The sequence below is a fragment of the Polypterus senegalus genome, chromosome 4, assembly GCF_016835505.1.
Source record: "Polypterus senegalus isolate Bchr_013 chromosome 4, ASM1683550v1, whole genome shotgun sequence".
Taxonomy (NCBI): domain Eukaryota; kingdom Metazoa; phylum Chordata; class Cladistia; order Polypteriformes; family Polypteridae; genus Polypterus; species Polypterus senegalus.
The window spans coordinates 247,183,538-247,196,161 of NC_053157.1; the positions used below are offsets into that span (position 1 = coordinate 247,183,538).

General features: G+C 40.4%; 1 pseudogene; it reads right to left on the reverse strand.

Moving 5' to 3' along the window:
- Positions 1–382: 382 nt before the first annotated feature.
- Positions 383–1,621, reverse strand: LOC120529004 (annotated as a pseudogene).
- Positions 1,622–12,624: the final 11,003 nt, after the last annotated feature.

Genomic DNA, 12,624 nt, shown 5'->3' on the forward strand with positions numbered 1-12,624 from the left:
GACCTTTATACTTCTCATCTTAATAACAGACTTCTTGAAGCTTGTTCCAAGAATCTGCAAATACTTTTGAAAGTGGTTGACTTCTTTTATGACATTATTCCATAAACACAAAAAGCACAAAAACGAGAAATCACACATTGCAGGCAACAGAATTTGAGCTGCTCCTCTGGTTTCGATCATTTCCGAAGCATCACACAGTTCCTCAATTGCATCGACAATCTTCTTAAAGCACTTAAACACAGGCTTAACAGCTTCGTAGTCAACACTCCATCTTGTTTCTGAAAGTCGCTTAACTGTAACTTCAGCATTTGTCAGAAAGATTGTCCATCTGTGCGTAGAACCTGAGAAAAACACGTACAAACTTTCTAAGGTCCCAAAAAAGTCATACATAATGGAACTGTTGCAAAAGAGTGTACACCACACAGATTGAGAGAGTAGTTTGTACAGGGTACAAACAATGTTTTAGGATAAAGTTGACTTTTTTGTTCTCTATGTGGACATAATAAATGATTTCACTCATTTGATCTATGTGCGAGACGTCGGGCATGCTGTCAAAGAAGGTACTAAAATACTTTGCATTTTTAATATCAGTCAAAATTTTTTCCTTAAAAATACTACCCAGAAGTAAGATAAACTCATTTTGTGTGGTGGGAGACAAATAGCTTGGTAATATCTTACCCGACTGTGACTGAGTTGACTGTTCTAGTTTGATTAAGTGCTCTCTTAGTACAGGATCATGTTTTGATAGAAGTTCAATCAGCTGTAGAAAATTTCCTTTGCTCTCCGCCAACATATGCTTTCTGTGGCCGCGGAATGGAAGATTTTGTTTAGCCAAAAACATAGTGACGTCTACGAGTCTTTTTAAAAGATCTCTCCATTTCCTTTTTTCTGTTTCAGCAGCTGTCTGGCTAACTTGATCAATTGTTCTATTGGCAATTAGACTTGTTCTTAAAGTTTTCCATTTTTTCAAAACAAGCTTCATGTTGTTCTGAGGTTTCATGGTTGTGAACTTTCAGATTAAGTTTCCACCAAGTTACTCAAACTTGCATTTGTGCCAAAGAGCCTACAACAGAAACAGTACAAGCTTTGTTTTTTTAGTTGAGTTTGCCATCCAGGTTCTCAGAATTTTCTCACCATTTGGCTGACTGATATGGAACCAATCAGACGTCAACTGTCGGTCAGCACCCTTCGTCTTATCCTCTTGTCTCTTAACTGAAACAAATGGTCCTTCTTTGTTTTGAAACGCTTCACTTCCTCTTTTAAATAAGTCAACTATTAGATTATCTGGAACAGGGAAAGGCCAGTCAGAGATGTCAGAAAACAAAATATTACTATTAGTTTCTTCTTCATCTGCTCCTTCTTCTTCTCCTCCTCCTTCTTCCTCTTTGTCTGATGCGATGTCTTCTGATTTATTTTCTTCTTCATTATGATTATCTTCGAAGTTAGTATTTTCTTTGAGCTCTTCAGTTTCTTTGTGAATGTCCTCTCTAATTTGTCCTTCACTTTCGTGACATCTGTCAGGTTTTTCGTTAACTCCAACTTCACTCTCGGATTGAGATAATGTTGAAACATCTTCTTCCACACTTGATGTTGATGTCGAAGGTTTAACAAATTTCAACATCGACGAGGCCAGCGACTGGACTTCCAAAACTTTGGCCTTATGTTTTTCTTTGCTGTGCTTCACTTGGCGCTGTCACTTATGGTCTAAAACGTTTCCGCCAACAATATTATTATGATGTTCCGGTTAAAAATATCATCTTGTTGAACAGAATCGACTTGGGGCGATGAAATATTTGTGGCAGGGATGAGACAATGAGTCACAGGACCGGTTGTTTGTTTACTTGAGCACCAGAACAGTTCAAAAGAAACGAGACAGAACACCCACACGCACCACACAATAATACTAAATCATTACAGCATCACATTATTCACCCGCAATTTGCTGCAATTAGAGATTGTTAAAGCCCATGTAAATTATTTGACATGTTATTTTATGTAACAAAAAGGCACATTAATACAAAACCGGCAATTTTTTGTCACTCTCTCAGAGCTGGTACACGGTGCGGGCCACACCCACCGCACCCGCCTTCCTACGCCACTGCCCAAGACAACGTTTCTTCACGTCGAGACTACAAGCTGGAGGCCACAGGAGCTCAATAAACTACAACAGCAAGATGGACGATTAGAAAGCTCTGCTTTAAGAGAGTGTCAGCTACACAAAGCTTCGGTTTCATTTACTTGACAGAAAACTCCAAAAAGCAGAAGTGGGCCCTTCTGTACCCACCACTGAAGGTCACATTTCACCCCTCACTACTCATTGTTAGTTCACTCTGCTTGGACTTTCTGTATTTTGTAAGTTTATGTTTCATTTTTTGGGCACACTCTTTTTACATTTTATGTCATTAATGTTCTCAAATGTGTGAGTATAGCTTGACTTTTACAAGGACTTATCTAAAAAGGGTACATTGGTCATGAAATGCAAGAAGGCAGAAAAATATAAAAAGTGGAAACAAAATGAAGAGGTGACATCGATGATATACGATCAGTGGCAGATGTGACATTTAAAAATCAGAAAGGGCAGCACAGAAAAGGTAGGTACCAACTGAAAACAAAAGAAGAAAGCTGATTGGTGGAAAGACCTGTCAGTCACTCCTGAGTGGACTGCTGAGGTCAGCCGTGGCATGCAGACTTCAGAGTTCATGTGTTTTTGATTTCAAATCTGTGACCATGTACTGAATAAGTCTGTTATTTATCGGTTAGCATGTTCTGAAACTGTAATGTCATCACAAAGATCATACAAACATGTAATGTGCCATTTGTGATCAATCACTTTTGTTGATTTTTATGGCACCATTTATCAGCCCTGTATAGAGTGCCACTTCCAGATCGGCAACCCCACTGCACCCCGTAGCACATGTGGAGTTTGGGACTGGAGCACAAAGTGGATGGCACTCTGAGAAGGACAGACTTGTAAGACGTGAACAAAACCAGCTGCCCTCCCTGGTCTGTCTTCATTCAGAAGGACTCACCTGAGTGGTGGGATTGTTCTGCGGCGCTCCTGTTAGCCGACATTTCATCAGCTTGCTTTCTGTGTTTCATCAGATAACCAGCAGAGTTAATCGGAGATGAGCCAGGCCTGTTACAATGTGAACGTTCTTGACTTTTTGGTTTTTCTTTAAATATTTTTTCTGCTTCTTCACTTTGAGTTCTTGCAGGCCTTGTACATTAGAGATTATTAATACATGAGCATTTGGTGTTAATAAGGAATTGAAAATTAATAAACTGTTTTTATTGCTAAATTGTAAGTGTGGCCTGTTGCCATTTTGTAGCTTTATCCTTCTTGACTGTGTTGTTAGGACGTGTTGCACTGTTGCCTCCCTAGAATTAAGTGTCACAACACCGACGCTCAGCCTCACACCCTTCATCACACGTGAGGCAGAATCCAAGATAGTAGATCCAACTGTTAATCCCATTCCCTGCTTTGCCAGTCCCTTGGCTCTGTGTGTATCAAGGTGTATGGCTGATGAAACTTCTCCCTTTAAGGAGTCTACAGCACCGGTCAGATGAAGAACTTGACGCTTTGGGCTTAGATGTAAAACTGAGAATACCTCATACTGGATATGCTGTAGACGACTGAAAGGGAGTCTGGTGGGATAGACTAAGGTAGTAAGGTAAGTACAGTTAGACACGTTCATAGTCATTTTATCTTTTAATATTTATTTATTTTTTATTTTTTGCCTTTGTTAAACAAGGTACAATATTGTCCTGTTTGGGTCGATAGATGTCTTCTCCTGCACAGTAACTTTATTACACACACACACGCCTGCTTACCATCACTGTTTTCAAGAACACACGAGGCACATGGAGACTTGACTGTTTCCTTGTTTAATTTAGATCAGGGGTGTCCAACATAGATCCTGGAGGGCCGCAGGTTTTCATTTTAACCATTTTCTTAATTAATGACCCATTTTTGCTGCTAATTAACTTTTTCCCCTTCATTTTAATTGACTTGCTATTTAAGACACAGACCCCTTGTCTGTTTCTTTTATTCCTTAATTAGCAACCAAGCAGTAATGAAATACAAAATGACCCAACACTTGACCAGATAACCTTTGCTGTCTTACAGTATCAGAAAATAAAGAAAGCTGAAGGTCTCTGTGACGCTGATCTGCTTTCTGTTGCGGTCAAACGAGAGCACAGCCATGGAATTAAATAACGAGTTCAATTAACAACAACAATCGGCTTCTAATTAAGAAGCTGGTTAGAGTGAAACTGGTGGGAGTTTGATACCCCAGCTGGTCATGTTGATACCCCCTGGCTGGTCAATCGTTGGTTCACTTCACATCTCATTTATATTTGGGTGCCATTTAAGGAAAAAAAGAAACAATTCAGAGGATTCTTCAATTAACAAAGTGAAGAGAAAAGAAGTCAATTAACAGCAGAAATTGGTTACTGATTAAGAAAGCATCAGGAAGGAAAACCTGCAGCCACTGTGGCCCTGTGGGGTCAGAGTTGGACACCTTGATTTAGATCGGGTATCAGCAAGAGTGAAAGGGAAGGTCTACAGGACTGTAGTGAGACCAGTTATGTTATATGGATTGGAGACGGTGGCTCTGACCAGAAAGCAGGAGACAGAGCTGGAGGTGCCAGAGTTAAAGATGCTAAGATTTGCATTGAGTGTGATGAGGATGGACAGGATTAGAAATGAGGACATTAGTGGGTCTGCTCAGGTGGGATGATTGGGAGACAAACGCAGAGAGGTGAGATTGTGTTGGTTTGGACCTGGGCGGTTCCAGACTGGCATTTATGAGGTGGCAGACAGAAATATGAAGGGGGCACATGGTGGTGACGGAGGTGGGAAAGGGGTGGAGTGGGGGGGTGGAGAGGGGTGGTGGTGGGTGCTGGGGTGCTCTGGATAACTGTTTTTATCAGGCCTCTACCCTAAGACCTGTCCAACTTGGGTGTCCCACCTGAAGGCTAAGCTTCAGCTGGTGTAGCTCTTAGGGTCACTGAGGCACACAAACCCCCTGACCAAGATAAGGTGGCAATCCCTCTGGAGGAAAACTGAAAAATAAAACAAGAAAAAATAAAATAAAATATTCCTCATCAGATTATAACAACTAAAAATATGACATTTACTTTAATTGGATGGCCTATATCAAATATATTCGAACCCAACAATAACACTTCTCACTATTGCCAATAATAACAAAACTAAAAAAGGTAGCCCAAGTTATAAACAAAAATTCAGTTCACCAAGTCTTGAAAAATAAAACTGAAACACAGAATAAAAAAATAAAATAAAATAAAGAATAAAATAAAATATCCATCCAGATCTTTACAACCAACAACATAAAATTTATCTTAATTGGATGGCCTAATTCTCAAATAAATTTGCAAAATAAAGTAAGAATAAAATAAGACCTCTCAATATAGACAATATTAACAAAACTAAAAAGGGTTGGCATAGTAATTAAAAAAAAAACAATTCACCATGTCTTTTCCTACAATTCTCAAACTAATTTGTAGAACACAACAGATTTAGAACAGAACATTTGAACTTTTTCTTCTTTTTTTCTTCTTTTATTGTCTTGTTTTAAGCTTGTTTGTTTTGTAAGTAACTGAACTCTCTGTTTGCAACTGAACAGCTCCGCTCTCCTTTCTCCTCAATCCACTCTACAACAACAGTCTCCTATTTCCCTTTGTAAAAACTCTTCTAAATTCATCCACATCCAAGTTATTTGTTATGGACTTCTCATGGGCCAAGATCACCAAATTCCTCTTTCTTTTATGTAACATGGTGTGACGATAGGGGGTTAGGACCCGTGACAAAGTGAAGAAGGAACTCTCACACGATGCTGAAGACACACCAATTACCAGGGCTGTTACAAACAATTTATGCAACTCAGGAAAGGCTTCCTTGTACTCCTGCAGGAGTTTCCACACAGTGGACAGGTCTGTTTCCTTTGAACATTTTTTGAGCAGCATCTGTTTTGAGACAAGAACTTCATTTTCAGACTTACAACATCTGCTACAGTGCCAGCCATCACAGCCAGAGGGTGCAACAGGGTGGGATCTAGAAATGCACTAGATTTGGGTGCAAGACTAGATGTGGCTCTCATCAGGTCAATATTCTTGTGTGAAAATCTAGTTTCCATTTCTGAAATGGCCCTGTCAAGGATGTTGAGCAGGGATCTTTTCAGACTGATGGGGGAATGGTAGGGTCACCAGAGTCTGTATGGCCCAAAGTTGAGAGCACAACACTTTGACCCAGGTGTTTGCTCATTGTTCTCCTTCTCTTTGTTGGATGTGACTCATCCTCAGCAGGAGATGACACTCCCCAACAGTCATCCTCATGGATGTTTTTTAAGGAGTCCAGTGCTGCACTAACAACCTCAGAAGCACTGCACAGATCAACTGACTGAGACTGTAGAATAGCATTTGCTGGTTTCAAGACACCAAGCACCCGCACTGGGAACTTTCCAATCTCAAAGAAGTGATGCCTCTTAATTTGGCATAGCAGGCCTGATGCCTCGGTGCACAGGTCAACTGCAGCATCATCATCCTCTGTCATCTCAGATAGGATACTAAGGATTTGTTCTTGATTGTCCACAGTGCACCTTGTCACCTCATAGTGGCTTGTCCATCTGATCTCAAGCAGCCTTTTTAGACAAGGTGCATCATGTTTATTGAGCACATAGTGGTGGTGAAAAAAGTTGTAGAGTGAACTAGATAGGCTAAAAAATCTTTTTGCACACGGCTCACTCTGCATGGCATGCACAACCACTAAGTGCAGTTGGTGGTTGTAGCAGTGGATGTATGGGACATATCTGTCAAGCCTCTTTTGGAGCAGAGCTTGTACACCACCTCTAACCCCATCATAACACTGGTTAAGTTTACTGTCAGCACTGTAGCCAGCATCACAAAGGTGGAACAGGATCTCAGAGGTGATGTACTCTGCATCAAGTTGTTGCAAGTCGAGCAACCCAATAAGATGCTCCTCTGGCATGGAATTTCTGACAAACCGTATTATCACAGACACATTTTCCACATTGCACCTATCCCTGGTCCCATCACTTTTGAGGCAAAACCCTGCAGAATCAGCACTTTCATATTTTTCCTGACCTCTCCAAGCACCATGTCAGCCAGTGTTTGGATAATTTCATTTTGGATATCCTTAGCTGTGTATTTTGCATTTTATGGGATACCCTTAGCAATGCCTGCTAGCTTCTCATCCTTCTCTAAGGTATATTCCATCAGTTTTAGAAAAATACCTGAAGCAATGTCATCATCATTACCCGCTGCATCATGTCTCATGGTTTCTGCAGTCCCACGGAGCCCCAACTCATTTACAAAGAGAAACCTTACAGCACTACCGATACTCTTGACATAATAATGGTTTTTATCAAGTTGTGTTTTACCAGCCAACATTGAATCGACACTCCCCACTGTGGCCTCTCTGCTTTTATGCTCAGTCCAGATGGTTGAAGCATGCACATGGTTGTGGCTGGACACATGCCTCTGTAACCCCTTGTCTCGATCAAGTGCTGCTTTCCAGTTGTTAAAACCAGTTAAGGTAAAAACTACATCCCTATCATTAACAGTGCTGCCATATTTCCGACAGGGGAAACAGAACCATGCGTCCCGCACAACAGAGTACTCCAGCCATGGTCATGTGCAGTACCAGGCAGAATTGAATGATCTTAATGTTGTACCACCACAGAGGTACAGGAGAAGCAGTGCCTGTTGATGCCACAGGAGTAGACATGCCAGCTGATGTCTCTGATCATTGCTACTGCTATTGGTACAGCCAGGATCAGCGTCACACTTTTTAAAAACTTGGGAAAAAGGATGCATCTCATAGCATTAACTTTCCCTTTGTGAGCTGCTGGAAGCTGAGGTGGGAAGTGAATAAGCTTTACTAAAATCGCTGTGATTACATCAGTATATGAAACGAGAAAACTGTTGAGTGCAGAGTTGAAAGCTGGAGCGGGGCTTTGTGTCGGGGTCTGACAGACAGACACGGGTCCAACAGTCGGCTCTACAGGTATGCAGCAGACAGGCTCACAGTGGTAATTGTGGGATCGAGAAAGAAACACTTCTCTACCAGACTGAAACTGTGAGAAGAACAATGGACTAGTCCCCCATTGACTGTACAAATATAGATGGATTTTTTAGTTGTTAATTATCTCATGAGTCGCTATGATCTTGACTACAGAGATTTGCTGCTTCCTCAAAGCCACTGCCTACTAAGAAACCTGACACCGGGTCATTTGCATACTAGCAGTGATTGGATGTTTAGCTGGGGGGAGGGGGGTGGGGGATCTCTGCCGAGTGCTGTGTGAGCTGCGGACAAACAGCATGGAGGGAAAGAGCGAGCAGGAGGTGAAACCTATCATCTCATCTGTGTCTTTTCCAGTGGATTTTTCAGCTACTGTAGTAAATCTTGTCCATATTCAGTTTGTGGGTAATCTATTATTTTCTTTCTCAACTTCTTAAAGTTTGATTTAAGGGGGCAGGATGTTTGTTTAAGGTGGCATTGCCCCCACTTGCCCCAGCGCAGAGCCGGCCCCAGCAGAAGGTCTGATCATTGATGGACCAGCAGACGGTGAGTGGGACGTCATGTGGTGTTGGGAGCTGACGGTCCTTTCTTTTTATTTTCAGCACTATAAGTCTATTAATCAGAATACCATTTTACTTGTAGTGAATTTAGACAAGAATATAAACTAAATATATATAAATGTAAATATATGTTTAAAGTGAAATTTAAAATATGTGTTAATACACTTTTAGCATTGGTGAAGGTAAACATTTTTTTTTTTTTTAAGATGAGTGGAGAGTTTGACAAACTTGAGCTTCAACTTTTAGAGTTTGAGGACAGACAGCATCACTGAGGCATTTAAACTTGGGATTCCACCTCCTCTAATAAACGTGTCACTGGCTTTACTGGTCTTTGGCTTTTTTCATTTCTGACTGTTAAACTGACTGTGCGTAATAATAGAGTTGTGTAGATTTGACTTAACTATTCATGTAAATAATAAAGGACACTTTGTTGATTAAGTTCTGTATATTTGAAATTGTCTGTGTAGCTGTTTTAGCCAATTCTCACCATCTGCATTTTTTCTTTAATATTTATTACTATTTTGTACAGTTTGATTACTTTTTTGAACATTACAAGCATGTCTATCCCCATTACATATTATTTATATATAATATATAGAAGTGGGCATACTTCAGTATATTCCCTGATCAGTCTTTTTGTTAGAATGTACAAAGAAGATACATTTTTCTTTCATTTCAACTGACCCATCATTATTGTTAATTGTAAGTATTACTTGAAATGGTTGTACAATTTATTCTGAATATTTATTAATAACATTTTGTTTTTGGTAGTGACAATACTGAGTGTTTTAATTTCTGCTGACCAATCACCTCGTGTATTAACACAACTAGAACTGATAGATGTGAGCAGAGCCTCCTCGTGTATCAACACCGTCTACAAATGGCACTTTGCTGGACTTTCCGGTAATCCCACAGCTTGGAAACTGAGCATCCTGATCAAGACTGTGCTGTTCACTTACAAACAGAATCTACAACAATAAGGGTCTTACTGATCTTTATTTAGGAGTCACATTTTCAATAAAACTATTGTATTGTCTTTAACTGAAAATGCAGCGTGTGTATATAGGAACAACATTAAAGGAAAAGGATTGTATGCTCCTGATAAATGGAGAGTCAAAAGTTTTGAAACTCAGTATTCTAAAACCACAACTAACAGCTAGAACCTCGTTATATGAAGGTCTTGACATTAAGTGTGTGTCTGTGTTTATGTGTATTTATGTATTCAAAGTAGTAGCCCGCAAGATATTTCTACTGCTTTGAACTGATATGGTGACGTGTTAGGAATGAAAGGATGGAAATGAAAATGATCAACGGCAGTCAAGGTGCTGTTTAGCCTGTAGAGGTCTGTGCATCCCTCCATGGATGTGCTCCCCCAGATATACCATCACTGACCCACCACCAAACCAGTCATGCTGATCGATGTTACAGGAAGCATAACATTCTCCGTGGCTTCTCCAGACCCTTTCACGTCTGTCACATGTGCTCAGGGTGAACCATTTCTCATCTGTGAAAAGCACAGGATGCCAGTGGTGGACCTGCCAATTCTGGTACTCCATGACAAATGCCATTCGAGCTCCACAGTGCCCACTAGAGGACATTGGCCCTGAGGCCACCCTCATGAAGTCTGTATCTGATTGTTTGGTCAGAGACATTCACACTAGTGGCCTGCCTGCTGGAGGTCATTTTGTAGGCTCTGCCAGTGCGCACCCTGGTCTTTCTTGCCCTAAGGAGCAGGTACTGGTGGGTCCTGCTGATGGGTTAAGGAACTTCTATGAGGGCCCCTGTCTATGTCCTACAGAAAACTACATTGATGTAAACCAGTTTTTCAGTATAAACTTATGACAAACAAGAAAACAAATGCCTTACCAGAGATTTCATTGCCAAAATAAATTCCTAACTGACTGAATGATTTAATGGCTATGACCTGACAGCCTCAGTGCAGTGTGGGCTAAATGACAGTAAAGTGGAGTCGTTTACAGCTGTACAGGTTGTTATGTCAGAGCCATACTGGAGTATACAGACTCGGTGTGCTCTTAATATGCCGTTTGCTGGTGTAGTCATATAGGATGATGCCCATCTGAACTATCTGCCATCTCTATCTTGTTACCAGTTGTGATGCTGATGCCCATCAGTGCCAGCTGTGCAGTTGGACTCCTGGCCTCCTCCAGTCTCAGAGACCCTAAAGACAGGCTGACGGTCCACAGTTGGACCTGACGGAGTCAAATGGAGGATAAATGAGATATAAACTACAAACCATCATCTGTCATGTTTGAATCTCTAAATGTCACATTTGCGTAAGTAATATGTATTATAATAAACATATATTTGATGATCTTAAAGAGGTATTTAAAATCCCAAAACTAATAAAGATCCAGTTAAGTCAGATAACTGAATACCCTGATTAACAGGTGCACAGTCACAAAAACTGCAAAAGGCACAATATTTGCTCTTCACAGATCGTTTAACATAGCAAACTTCATCATAAAAATAATAATTGAAATGTGACTATTAGCTCTATGATAACTGTGTTTCTTACATTTAACATTGATAACATGTAGAGACAGTCAATGGATTCTTAAAGTCACTATTTTATTGCCAGTTTTCTGAACGTTGCCTTTTCCCTGATACCTGAACGTGAGAGTGTCAAGTATGTGATTTGTAATAATCTGTAATCATAATACAGCTAAAAACAAACTTGATTATGAGATCCACAGGCAAGAAACTCACTAGAGCTGCTGGTGTGTTGAGAACAGACATGAAGAGCGCAGAATATCTGACAGACATCAGCAAACAAAGAACTGAGGCTGATCTGTGGGCCGAAGGGGGGACAATGGAATATTAGGAATACTTAAATAAATAAACGTGGATAAATAGTAATGAAAGTAATAAAACACATTTTAGGGTTGTGTATTATAGAAGTAAAGACTTAACTCTGACAGTTTATTCAACGTTTAAAATTGTAATACGTTTATAGCCCGTCTTTAAGGTGACAGTTAAATGTAGGCGACTATTTCATTTGGACATTCGAGTAAACAACAACAGTCAAACATTTGTTTTAATCTGACTGACTCAATCAAGTAGAGCCCACACTTAAGTCCACATCAATACATTAAAATTAGGCAGACACAAATTTGTATTGTTATGTTCATTTAAATTTTCTTCAGAAGTTGTTTAGTAATGATAAATATCTCATATCCAAACTTTTATTATCATTATTTTTTCGGAACCACTAATCATAAATGATGGTGGCAAAAATACACTGCAGTCTTAATAATGCACTCGACAAAGTACTATAGTGTAAGACAGTGGCACTAGTAGACTATCGTCACAGAGGTATTTTACGAATATACACTCCGTCTCTTACAGTCACTTTATCTTCACCGTCCACCTTTAGAAATTATCTTACTCTTCCACCTTTAGAAATCACTACCACCTTTCTTTTTATGTATCCATAAGGCAATTGGCTAAAGTGGAGCATGAATGACAAATACCACCGATTAGCGATTTGTTAAATAAAAAGGTGATTGACTGCAATGTTTACATTTTCGATTGGCTGATCAGTGCCTGCGTGGGTTTCCTCCCACAGTCCAAAGACATGCAAATTAGGTGGATTGGCGATTCTAAATTGGCCCTAGTGTGTGCTTGGTGTGTGTTTGTGTGTGTCCTGCGGTGGGTTGGCACCCTGCCCGGGATTGGTTTCTGCTTTGTGCCCTGTGTTGACTGGGATTGGCTCCAGCAGACCCCTGTGACCCTGTGTTCGGATTCAACGGGTTGGAAAATGGATGGATGGATGGATGGATGGATTGGCTGAAGTCGAAAATGATATTCATGCCCATTTTACTCCGGTCTGTAGCAATATCTACAGTACTTGAAATCGGCTGCTGACTGTGGTGATATCAATGACGTCATGACGCTAGCGTGCCTTAAAATTACGTGACGGGCACATTTGAAACAAGAGCAGCACTTCGAAAGCTCGGCACGGTGTCAACATGTCAGTATCGA